Consider the following 13,289-nt stretch of genomic DNA (forward strand, 5'->3'; position numbering starts at 1 on the left):
GGTTGCAGAGTATCCCATAATTTGTTTGATTAACACTTGCTTTGTGTGTTTAGATTATCTCCCATCTTTTCGGCTCTCATAGACCATGCTATGATGAATTTCCTTAGTTATACATCTTTACTAACATTTTCAATGATATTTCTAGTGAATTCTGAGGAATACAGTTGCTGAATTTAAAATAAATATAGTAATGGGTGGGGGGAACTTGAATTTTTAGATGCCCAAGACATTACTTTCCTGGTGACTTTGAAATGCTAGCATTTAGAGACTAAGTACTTCATTTTGGTTCTTCATGGTAATAATAAACACTTAAAAATTCTTGTTTCACATTCCCAATTTGATTTGACAAATGGTAAACTCCCAAATCCATTGTTTTAGGTGTTGTTCAGGTATTTAAATGCTTCGTACTATTCTCTCCGTAGTGATGATAATAAATTATGCTGATTGGTTTTCTCCTCTGTTTTCAAAGCTTTAATGCTTTGTTAGGCTGCTTGACAGGAGGCAGTTTTTTGCTGCAGGCAAAAACATCATTGGACTGTGTACTAATCAGCCCACTCCACCCCCACCATTTTGCCCATTCCTGGTTGATTGTATAAACAATACGGTATTGTCTTTTTAATTAAGTGAAAGTGACTCCTTACAGGTGCTTTTCAGCAATCTCAACCATCTCCTAAATAGGATTTACTTTATCCAAGCCCAAAAGAGACTGCTCAGGCAAGACCACCCTAAAAGAGTGTTTAAAGGTAAGAAATGGAGTCTTCTCCAGTTTGGCAAGCAAGAAGAGTTGCACTATCCAATTAGGCCGAGAGGAGACTCAGGGGGAGACAAGGAGAGAGGCCGTGCTTGCTGAGCTTGTTCAACTTGACGACATTATACTTCCCATGATAAAGTCGATAATAACCTTTATCATTTTATATTTAATTTAATGCCCTTGGAATCTGGAGAAGCCAGCAGGGCCTCATTTATCATATTGCAAACATCAGCTCTTCGGGAACCATTTTTTTTTGTACTAACTAAAAGAGAGACATGAAATTAAAAATAGGTCAAAATAAGCTTCATTGCAGTTTTGTTGATTTAAGTGGGGCAGTGGGGAGGCAGGCAAAACATTACTTTCTTTTAAGTGATATTATGGAGAAAATAATCTTTTAATGACCAAAAAGAGATTAGAGCACCATGAGACCAATAAAGATTCTGTTTTACGCAATGAGTTCTTTCTAAAGAGAAATGTAATTATGAAAACTATTTTAAGTTATCTACAAGTGCTTTCTGCTTGAAGAAAGTAAGGAAACGCTGCTTGAAATATTTTTCATCCGTCTCTATGTAAGAGTAAGATAAAAGAAGTGAATGTTTGTTTACCAAACCATTCATTCAGAAGATGATAAATTTAAGTCCTGGGAGAAACTTTTCTAAAAAAGAAAATTTTTTTTTTTCTCTGAAGCATAGCTGAACAGGACCTGGTGTCATGGCACAGCAGGTTAGGTCACCGTTTTGACATTGCATTTCAGAATGCTAGTTTGAGTTCCAGCTTCTCTCTTCCAATCCAGCTCCCTGCTAATGTGCCTGGGAGGGCAGCAGAAGATGGGCCCTGACCACTTGGGCTCCTATACCCACCTGGGAGATCCAAATGGAGTCCCAGCTCCCTGGCTTTAGCCTAGTTCAACATCAGCCATTTAGGGAGTGAAAATACAGATGAAAGAGCTGTGTGTGTGTGTGTGTGTGTGTGTGTGTGTGTGACTGCCTTTCAAATAACTAACTAAGGGCCTGGTGCTATTGCTCAGTGACTAAATCCTCAGCTTGTATGCACTGGGATCCCATATGGGTGCCGGTTCATGTCCCAGCTCTACTTCCCATCCAGTTCCCTGTTTGTTACCTGGGAAAGCAGTGAAGGATGGCCCAAAGCCTTGGGACCCTGCACCTGCATGGGACCCAAAAGAAGCTACTGGCTCCTGGCTTCAGATTGTTATTTCTGGCCATTATAGTCATTTGGGGAGTTACTCGGTATATAGAAGATCGATCTCTCTCTCTCTCTCTCTCTCTCTCTCTATATATATATATATATATGTATCTATATATATATATATATATATATTTGTAAATCTACATTTCAAATAAAAACAACTAATCCAATAGACTAACTAAATCTTAAAACAAAAGCAGTGAAGAAAAATGATAGTACTTTTAAAAGTATGCTTGGAGGGCCATGGCTTATGGATGAGATTTGATAATGAGTATAGACTCTAAGACTTTACAACTCTTCCCAAGAATTTTTTTTTTTTCTGGGAAAAAAATACTAGCCCGAAACAACACCTTCTCTTTAGATGTCTCTAGAAGGCCTATGTTGTAATTATGAATTGATTAATGAATGTAAATTCTAGGATTTTGGTGCCTCTGTGGTGTGATTTGGATGTGGTTGGAGTGAGTTCCCTGAAGGTTTGTGTGCTGGATGCTTGGTCCTCAGATGGCAGTGTTGAGGAGGTGGCAAGGCCTTCCACAGGTGGCACCTAGTGGAAGGGGCTGGACCATGAATGCCCAGCCCACCAATGGGATGAATGCTGGTCTTTCTGAAGTCATCACTTCTGAGAGAATCGGTTATCATACATAGAACAAGCAAGGTCCCTCTCTGACAGTGTTATTGTGTGAACTCTCTCCATCACCAGCACCGCAAATGATGCTGGTCGCCATGCTATGGTATCTACAGTCAGCTAGCCAGAACACCCTCACTAGAGCCAAGCAGATGCTGGCTCTATAGTGTCAGACCTGTAGGACTGTGAGCTAAATAACCCACTTTTTTTGCATGAAATTCCCAGAGTGGGGTATTTTGTTACAGTGACCCAGAATTGACTAAGATACCATGGCTGTGTGACTGCAGTGAAACAAGTTACAGAAACGCAGATTGAAGTTCTAGGGGCAGCTTTTCTCCCTCCTCTGTCTTGCTAATGCCGCTGCTGAATTTTACCCACCAATTGAAACCCATCGTGTTCTCCCATTAAGCCACAACAGAGGCCTCCAGAAAACATTTTCTCTTTGCTTTTGCCACAAGCCTCTCACCATTGCCCTCCAGGAAAAAAAAAAAAAAAGAGAGAATTTCAGATAAGAATCAGAGTGATCAGAAATAACCTCCAGATGGGAAAAGTTCCCATTGGAAATGATGCAGCACACTTAAACTTACATGCATACACATTTAAGATGATTTGATGGCTTTGCTGTGCACTTGCTGTCACAGCAAGCAGCAAGGCAGGCATCCTTTGCAACCAAAGGCCAACAGAGCTCTGGTTATTGTCAGAAAGAACCACAGAGCTGAAATAATGGATGTTTGACAGAGGCATCCCCACATCCAGATGAGTAGCACTAATGTGTTTAATAGATGAGCTCTCTCAGGTATCTGAGGATTCAGACAATTGCTGGGTTTTGTTTTTGATTTTGTTGTTCCTAGTGTACTGATCAGTATGTGACCATGACTCAAACCTGACTTGTACAGCAGCTGCGTGAAGACTGTCCCAGGCTAGTGGGTAGGACCCCTCAGCGTCAAGTATTAGGAGATGATCCAGATAGCTCTGAGGCTTCTGCTATTACTAAACCACTGAAGAAATTACAGAACTGGGCTTTAAAAATGAATAACTTATTTTACATCTTACTTCAATGATTTTTAACGTGTACAAACAAAATGCATGTGGATCTGTACCTCTAATCCAACCCATTTGGACAGAGCTTTGAAAGTCTGGAAATTGAGGTGCCTCAAGAATTCTATGACTCAGGAATTCAGACCAAAATGACTCTTCTGTCCTCTCCCTGCAAGGATCTACAGTGTCAGTATTTGGTCTGAGATTTATGATCATCTGGTCTAGTCTTGCCAAGGCAACCACAGGTGGGACTCAAAATTCAATGTTTGTAGCCAGCTAAGTTTTGAGCTGGTCATTTCATATGCCTGTGAATGATGTTATAAATATCCAAGTGGTCCTCAGCAGATAAAACCTTGCTCCCCCCTGATAGAGCTAGAGTCCAAAGAGGGTATAACATACTCAACGTTCTGTTAAGATCTTTGGTTGCAGTTTTGAAACTCATAGCAAAGTTGTCTTTTCATTACTTCGTTTTTAATAGAAAATAATGGTATCCTTCTCATCAAAATATTTTTCATAGTTTACTCTCTTGAATTTTCCAGAAGTATAGCAACTTTTAAATCAAAGAAAGTTTATAATTTTTTTGTTAAACTTTTCTGTTCTAATAAAAACAATCATGTCAGAATCAGCATTAGGGCTGGGCAGGTCAAGATGGCACCCGAGATGCTGGCATCCCATATGAGCTCAAGTTCAAGTCCCAGCTGCTCAACTTCCCGATCCAGCTTCAGGAAAGCAGCACAACATAGTCCAAGTGCTTTGGTCCTTGCCACCCATTTGGGGAACTTGGAAGAAGCTCCTGGTTCCTGGCTTCAGCCTGGTTCATTCTTGGTTGTTGAACCATTTGGAGAGTGACCCAGCAGATAGAAGAACACTCTCTCTCTCTCTCTCTTTCTGTCTATCTTTTACTCTGTGACTCTGCCTTTCAATAAACAAATAAATATTTAGAAAAAGAAAATCATGTCAACAAAGCCACTTATGGTAACTGAACCTCTAGCATAGAGCACCTGTATCATTCTACAATTGTCATTACTATGTCCAGGGTGGCTCCATACAGAGGGGTCCTCGTGACTGCCTCCATCTGTCTACTAGAGTCGTCCCACTTGAGTGTTCACATATCAGTTATACATATTCCTTACTATTAATTACTTTCTTAATCCAGTGTCCTTTTTCAGACATTAAAAGCAACTTTGTATGTAAGTGATAGTATTTATGATTTGTGGAGACCAAAGGAAAATACAGGAGAATTCTTAGAGAAAAGGGGGAGAGAGGATATCAGAGTTGCTATCATGGACCACTGTTACCCCATGGCCTAGGTGCTGTAGAGATGCCTCTTTATGCATTTCCATGCTGACCCTCTGAAGAAGTTACACACACAACATGTGGCTTAACACACTTCAAAGTCAGACAGGCTAGAAATCCCGTCTTGGCTTTTGGGCTATCTATTTATTGTCTGGTAGATTGCCTTCCCTCAATTACAAAAAAAGGTCACTTGTGACACTCCTCCTATTAGGTTACAAATGCTTTCATTCTCCTCATCACCCTTAATGTAGCAAATCTCATGACAGATCACTTGCCTTGTCTCCAGAGTTCAGATCTCCAAGAAAGATTATGCCTTGTGAACGATCCTGGCTGCTTCATTTCCCATCCGGCTATTTACTAATGTGCTTAGGAAAGCCATAGAAGATGGCTCAAGTGCTTGGGTCCCTGTCACTCACATGAGTATGTTATGTTGTAAAGTAACATAAGAGAATGGAAATGGAAAAACAAACATGGGACCCAGCATTGTGATGCCATGGGTTGAGCTGCCTTCTGTATTTTTTTGAAGATTTATTTGTTTCTTTTATTTGAAAGACAGATTTACAGAGAGATAGAGAAAGAGGTCTTCCATCTACTAAGTCAATTCTCAAATGGCCAGAATGGCTGAATATGAGCCAATCCAAAGCCAAGAGCCAGGAGCTTTTTCCAGCTCTCTCACATGGCTACAGGATCCCAAGGCTTTGGGCCAATCTCCACTGCTTTCCCAGGACACAAGCAGGGAGCTGGAGGGAAAGTGGAGCAGCCAGAACTTGAAGTGGCATCCATGTGGGATGCTAGGTCACAGGATTAGCCTGTTTAGCCACCATGCCAGCACCTTAAATTGTCATTTGTGGTGCCAGCATCTCATATTAGAGTGTCAGTTCAAGTTCTAGTTAGTGGAGTTTCAGTCTAGCTCCATGAGAGGGAAGCAAATGAAAATCTAAGTACCTGGACCCATGTTACCCTTCGTGTAGAAAATCTGCATGGAGCTGTTAGCTCCTGGTTTCAGCCTGGCCAGTCCTGGCTCTTAGAGCCATTTGGGGAGTAAACAGTGGATGGAAGACCTCTTTATCTTCTCTTTTTCTCTCCTTTATCTTGCTGCCACTCTTTCAAATAAATAAATCTTAAAAAAAAAAAAACAAATATGTATTATTATTGAAATAGGATCTGAATTGCTTATGGTCTCTGGCCCACACTTTGAGAACTGCTGCTACAGAACACAGTCAATGAAAATAGTAACCAGAAACTACTAATATTTGCTTGCGTTAAATTTTTATTGGTTTCAATGAGCCTTTAAGTGTGTTTTTTTAAATGTACCTTTTAAACATTTCCCCAAAATTTATAGGAGCATGAAAGTTATGCTTGACAGAAATGTTTAGATCTGTCCAATGTCTGCAATTAGCTACTAGCAGGCATAAATCAGTGTTACGTTTTTGGCAATAGCATTTTTTTGATGTATTATTGAACACATGATCTTCTTGTTGGAGCATATAGGAAGACTTGGATTTTTTTTTTTTTTACTTTTCCAATCTGTAATAGTAAAGCTAGTTTTATTAAATCATTATTTTTATTTGTATGTATTGCTTGTTATATCATCTTCACACTGCTCAATAATGAGAATAGAACAGATTGATTTTTCTTTTTCTTGCCATGATGTGGTTTATAATGAAAGGTGGATGGCTTGCCTAATTTACAGAGTGGCATTGGATTCAGAATGAGTTCGTTCAAAAGAATGGCGTTTTTATTTGTATTTTATTTTTCTTTATTTGGGTAATAGCAACAACGCTTGTGAACTGCTTTTAAAGCCTTGACATTTCTGTAAGGATATTCTAAGTATATCAGCTCTGCTTTCGGTGTGATGGAATCTTCATTACAGTGTGATTTTGCTCATTTGTGTAATGACTTCAGTTTTCTATTTCTATTTCCATGAAGAACAATCTGAAACTTTCAAGCATTTCAATAGGAAAGAATGGAAGCTGCCAATATCTATCTTGCCCAAGTGTGGCAGTAGTGTTAGGTTTAAGATATTTTGAAATGGCAGAGTAATATGCAGAGGTTTTTTTTTTTTTTCTTCCAAGACATATCCCCAATCTCTTAAATTTTCTACGCACTAGTAGTAAAATATATAAAGTCAAAAATGTCAACTGTGACCTCCAGTCAGCATATGCCTTTCTGGGCCCTATGACTCCCATTCCCAGCATATCATCATACTTTGCACAGAAGATCATGTTTTTACCAATAAATAAATTAATAACTTGTCGACATATTTCTCTGCCACTACTATTGGCCCTTACATCTTCACCCTCCAGATTTTTAGACATTAACTATTGTAGGCTTTCGAGACGGGAGAGGAATTTTAAAGATAATCTACTCCGCCTCCACCTCCAGCTCTTGTGGAAGCTACTCACAGTATCTTGATGAGCGCTTGTTGCAAATACTTCCAATGACAGAAGCCTAAAGCAAACCCTTGCGATCTTAGACAGTTCCAATTACTGGAAAGTTTATGCTCAGTAGGAGTTGAGACATGGCGGCCCTTCAAATGGTGGAAGATATCCGCCTCCTGCATCTGCACCAGGTTTTCCTTCTCCAGACTCAACTCTGTTTTTTCATCTAAACAAGTTTTCAGCCCCTAGACTACCTAGTTCCCACTCCTACTGCCCTGTGTCTATTTTAGGGTCCATTGTATAAGTGTGATGTTCAGAATGACACTTAGTCTTTCTGATGACCTGTATTATGGGTGGGGCCATCGTTACCCTGGTTGCCATGTTCTGCTGCCCAGCTGAAGATCTTCTGCCTTGCCAGGTTGTTCCACCACGTGGATCCACAGTGTGTTTACTATTAATTAAAACCGTAGCTCAGTCATCTCAACTGCCATTAAACTGTATCTTCATCATGCATTCGTGCATATATGCATCTTGAAAACTCAGTTCATTAAAACTTAAAGGGTGGTTTTTATTTGTCTGTTTGAGATTTATTTATTTAGTTGAAAGGCAAAATTACAGAGTAAGAGAGAGGGAGAGACAGAACTCTTCCCTCTGCTGCTTCATTCCCCTAAATGGCCACAGTGGTTAGGGGTGGGTCAGGCCAAAGCAAGGAGCCCAGAATCTCATTTGGTCTGCATTGTAGTTGTTAGGGACCCAAACATTTGAATCATCTGCTGCTACCTTCCCAGGCATATTGACAGAGACCTGGTTTGGAAGGAGAGCAGCCGATACTTGAACTGCATGCCAGCGTGGCAGGTGGCAGCTTAACGTACTGCCCCACGACACCAGCGCTGGGAAGGTGTATTTTCCCGTAGTTTTTGGCATGGAATGTAACTTTTCAGTTTGATAGACATTTAAATCTACAGAAATACGGCCAGTGCTGTGGCACAGTTGGTAAAATTTCTGTGTCAACATCCCATGTACGTGCTGATATAAGTCTCAACTGCTCTGCTTCTGATTCAACTCCCTATTAATGTACCTGGGAAAGCAGTGGAGGATGGCCCAAGTGCTTGGACCCCTGTACCCAAATGGGAGACCTAGAGGAAGCTTTGGGCTTCTGGCTTAGCTCCAGCCATTGTGGTCATTTGGAGAGCGAACCAATGGATGGAAGTTCTCTCTTTCTCAATCTCCCTTGCTGTAGCTGACTTTCAAATAAGTAAAATAAATCTTTAAAACAAATAATCTACAGAGATATTCCAATAATAATTCGAGGGATTCCCACATATTGTTTACTTTGTATCTCTGGGTATAAATTTAGATTAATATAGATTATATGCAGATCTTTATTTTTATAGATTACTTTTTCTGGACAATCTGACAGCAAATCACAATCATCAAACATCTTTAAATATTTAAGTCTGGAACCCAGTGCAGTAGCCTAGCTGCTAAAGTCCTCACCTTGAATGCGCCAGGATCCCATATGGGTGCAGGTTCTAATCCCGGCAGCCCCACTTCCCATCCAGCTCCCCACTTGTGGCCTGAAAAAGCAGTTGAGGATGGCCCAAAACCTTGGGACCCTGCACCCATGTGGGAGACCTGGAAGAGGCTCCTGGCTCCTGGCTTTGGATCAATGCAGCTCCAACCATTACGGCCACTAGGGAAGGATCTTCTTTGTCTCTCCTCCTCTCTGCATTTACTGTGTTTTGTTATAGTTTCCTGGGTGAGGAGAGGTCCTGGATGCAAGATTCATGATCATGCATTCCATTCAGATGTCTGCTGAATGCTCCAGCAGAGAAGGAAAGTTGCTGACTTGCAGAAGTTGGGTTATAGCTCTGGACATCCGCAAGCCTTTGTTCATAGCCTCCACATGTTTGATCCACACACATTCAACTGCCATCTTCAAGCAAAAATGAGAATAAATCAATAAATAACTCATCTTTGCATTTTCCTGCTTCTGTATAATCATGTCCAGCATTTTAACTCTGGACATTTCAGGATTGACACTAATCAGAGGGAAATCACTTTCTTAAAGTTTTTTTTTTTTAATATGCTTCCACTCAGGTTTGTTTTCTTTCAATTTAAATAGATTTATTTATTTTTATTGGAAAGGCAGATTTTACAGAGAGAAAAGACAGAAAGATCTTCCATCTACTGAATCATTCCCCAAGTGGCCACAACACCTGAAGCTCTGCCATCCCAAACCAGGAGCCAGGAGCTTCTGCGTTTCCCATATGGGTGCAGGGTCCCAAGGCCTTGAGCCACCCTTTGCTGCTTTCCCAGGCCACAAGCAGGGAGCTGGATGGGAAGTGGAGCAGCTGGGACATGCACTGGTGCCCACGTGGGATCCTGTCACTTGCAGGTAGGGGATTAGACGATTGAGCCATCATGCAGGCTGCTCAGGTTCGTTTTCATAAGGTCTGTATTTAGCAAGCCTTTTTTCTTCTTTCCTGTTACTGTAGCAGAACCATTAGATTGATCTAAGCCTGACCATGCCATGTCACTTAGGACCCACATGTCTGCACCCATGAGGTTCTGCTTGCCAACACCAGCTTATTGTTTATCTCTTAACATTCTGCCAACATACCTTCTTTGTCACAAAGGTTTTCATTTGTTTGCCTTCTACATAGCTAACAAATACGTGCTGGGGGTACAGCAGGGAGCCAGACAAAGTTACATCCCAGTTGGAGAAAACAACAGATAAAGAGTTAAAACTGTTGGTGAGTAAAACCGCAGTAACTCAAAGAAGAGAAAAAAATAGGTAACGGATGTGTGAGGGGGAGGTGTCCTGTAAGCAGAGTGGCCAGGGAGTGCATGGAGGACAGCACTGCACCAAAGCCTCTCAACTTTGCCCTCTGTGAATCCTTCAGTCCAAAAAGTAGTTTATCACACTTTAACAACTAAATAATAATTGTTCATGATAATCTGATTATTATAAGCAGCAGAGTAGAAAGTACTTGGACTCTACAATCAAATATAAGTTTGGATACAGATATAGTTGCCCCACGAGCTTGGATAAATTACATAACCTAGTAAGATTACAGTTTGGGGATCCACAAAATGAGGCCTATGATACATTACAGGCTTGTTAAGAGGATTAAATGAAATGGCCGGAAGAAGCACCTATTGCTCGGTATGTAGTAGATCTTGAGCAAATGTGAATGATCCTGCTATTATCTCTTCTCTGTGGAGTGCTGCTTTGGCCTCGTCCCAGGGGTAGTTCAGTGCTGGGCATAGGATAACTGTGGAGTAGTCGATATTCCATTACTGGCTCAAGTTTTGGTTCATGAATGTCCAGTCACATAATGTTGCTTTTGATGTAACATTTACCAAACATTTATTGTACCAAAGGTACCATGGCTATTAATATAGCCATTAAAGATTGATAATTTAATAAAGGAGACCATAGATAGATAGATAATAGATAGATGGATAGATAGATAGATCTTCCATCTACTGAATCATATAAACTATAGGAGAATAGAAAGATATAGGTAAAAACAAGTATGATGGTATGATGGGAGAGGGAAGCACCAATTAATATTGATACAGAATTTCAGATGAGAGGACGCCTTCAGAGGAGGGAATGTTCCAAGAAACGCAACCTGGAACCACATCCTGAAGTTCTTCTAAGATGCTAAAGGACATGGCAGAGGGAGAGCAAACGGAAAAGGAGCAGCGACTGCCAGTGATGCATGCCCTTCAGAACTCAGGGCTGGCAGGTGGCTCCCTTTAGTTCACAATGTTTCTTAGCCCTGGCTGTGGACTAGGAGAAGCCCTCTAGAAAATGCTGATATGAAGGCCTACCCTCTGGGAATCCTGTGCTAGTTGATCGGGGATGGGACCTAAACAATATTGATTTTTTTTCTAAAGCTCTCTAATGTGCTATGTGATCATAGCTAAGAACTCCTAACCCAGAGCACAACATAAAAATATGACAAGCTAAAAATATGTTGAGGCCATAGCCTGAGACCTTATTTTAGGCAAAGGAGTTTGATTTTAATGTAGTGAGTTAATGGATTTCGAACCAGGCAATGACATCCAACCACTTCTAAATTTCCCCTTCAGACTGTGAAGGGATTTGTCCCTGAATGTCCCTGCCTTCATTTTTTTTTCATCCTAAATATTTTATATTTTAATGGATATTCACTTGAAAGCAAATCTTAACTTTAGCATCTTACTTGTTTTAATCTCCAACGTTTTGTAGTTGTAATGAACAGCCTACCTTCCTAGTATTACTAGGATTTTGTTTCCTTTCCCATTGAGGGATCTTCAAAAAAGCTCATGGAAAATCCATATTATGAAAAAAAAATGTTCGTGGATTTCAACTTTTTTGCACCAAGAAAAAAGCCCTTTTTCAATTATTTCCACCACCAACACCCCAAACTCTCTGAAGTTCTTCAAATCCCCTATGAGCATGTTGGAGATTGTTGGTGTTGTTCTACATTTGTGTACACAAGAAAAGCTTGTGTACTGAGGGGAAGAGTTTATCGAGGATCAGTGCTCGACAGTTGGATATGGGATTCACAGGTCAAATCTAGAAATTGTTGCACTATGGGGACCTGAGGGAACCAGTGGCTACAAGGATGAAAAGGTGAACTCAGAGTCAAAGAGACTAGCGGAAATGTGGAGATAACAAGGCGTACACAGTTAAGAAAAGAGAAGCTTAGATACTTTGCCTTGAGACCTTGTAGATAGATACATCCAGGTTGAGCTGTTTCTCAGGCAGGTGGAAATACTTGTTTGATCTTTGGAAGAAGGTTAAGAGATTTAAATGTATAGTTTAAGCGTAAAGAAGGGAAGTGAGAGCTAGGAGAGGGAAAATTGTTTAGCCAGATGTAAGGAGATGGGAGGCAGTGCTTCTAAACAAAATTTTAGACAATTTGACTAAGTCACTGATAATACAGGAACTACTGTAATAATTTGCAAGCTTTCTAGTGTTCTTTATCCTAAATATGACTGAGCTTCACCACTTTTTTTTTTATCAGCATTTTCCCAATGTAGCATCTACTCACTTCCCAGATTTTCCAACACCCAGAAGGTAGGTCTGGGCTGCTCAAGCATTTCTTCTTGCCAGCAGGGTGGACAGGCAAATCCCATGGTGGAGAAAGACCCACCCTGTTTTCCAGTTCAGCTTCACTGGTAGCTAAACTGACTTTGATATTCTTTTGATTTCTGGCATCTTATCTCAATTCATTAAGAACCCACAGACAAGGAGAAGTACTTTGTCTACCATCCCTCTAACCTTCTGCACTCAGCTACTCATGATCAGTTTGGATAGCGATCTGGTCATTGATACAATCCCAGAGGAAGAGCCATACTCATCTTGGCATTTCATTAAATATTCTGAAGTGTACATTTTAGCTGAAGGGAAGGCAAAACCTTAGAAATCTTTGTCTCGGCTTGTGTTCCTAGGAAGGGAGCCTCCAATTCAGACCACCCATCACTGAGGGTTTTAGGATCCAACAGTTCCCAAATGGCCCTTACCTTCTAGCCAAAGCCTTCTTATTCTAATTTCAATAGATTCCCCGTGTTGCTGTAACGGATTGTGTTGACCAGTTCATCCAGATTTATATCCCCCTGTTTACCTTGATAAACCAGCAAATGGCATACTCCCCTAGCCCTTTGCCAAAAACCTTCCTCCAAAGCAATCAAAGGTTCTATCTTCTTACTAGCTTCCCACATGGCCCCTTTTACACATTTCTCTCAAGAACTGTAGCACCTTGGAAGTATAATTTGCTGTTATCTGTTGATCCCTAAGACTCCTGTTTATCTCTTGAGGACTTTAGAACTTAATGTACCATCTTCCTCTTTGTGACTATTCTGAAAATCTTCAACATCTGTCTAGTCAGATCATTTATCCCTACTTTCTCAATTCTCCAGTCTCTCTCCTCTGAAGTTCTTTTTCTCCATACCCTGTTACTACTAACTGCTAAAGCCAAACCCAAGACCTTGT

At 40.6% G+C, this 13,289-nt stretch overlaps 1 protein-coding gene across 1 annotated transcript in view; it reads left to right on the plus strand.

Annotated features, from left to right (window-relative positions):
- The window catches only part of CAMKMT (calmodulin-lysine N-methyltransferase), a 368,333-nt gene that overhangs the window by 268,070 nt on the left and 86,974 nt on the right, over positions 1 to 13,289 (plus strand). The window lies entirely within an intron of this gene.

The sequence above is a fragment of the Ochotona curzoniae genome, unplaced genomic scaffold, assembly GCF_017591425.1.
Source record: "Ochotona curzoniae isolate NIBS_2020 unplaced genomic scaffold, NIBS_Ocur_1.0 contig_883, whole genome shotgun sequence".
NCBI classification, from domain to species: Eukaryota; Metazoa; Chordata; class Mammalia; order Lagomorpha; family Ochotonidae; genus Ochotona; species Ochotona curzoniae.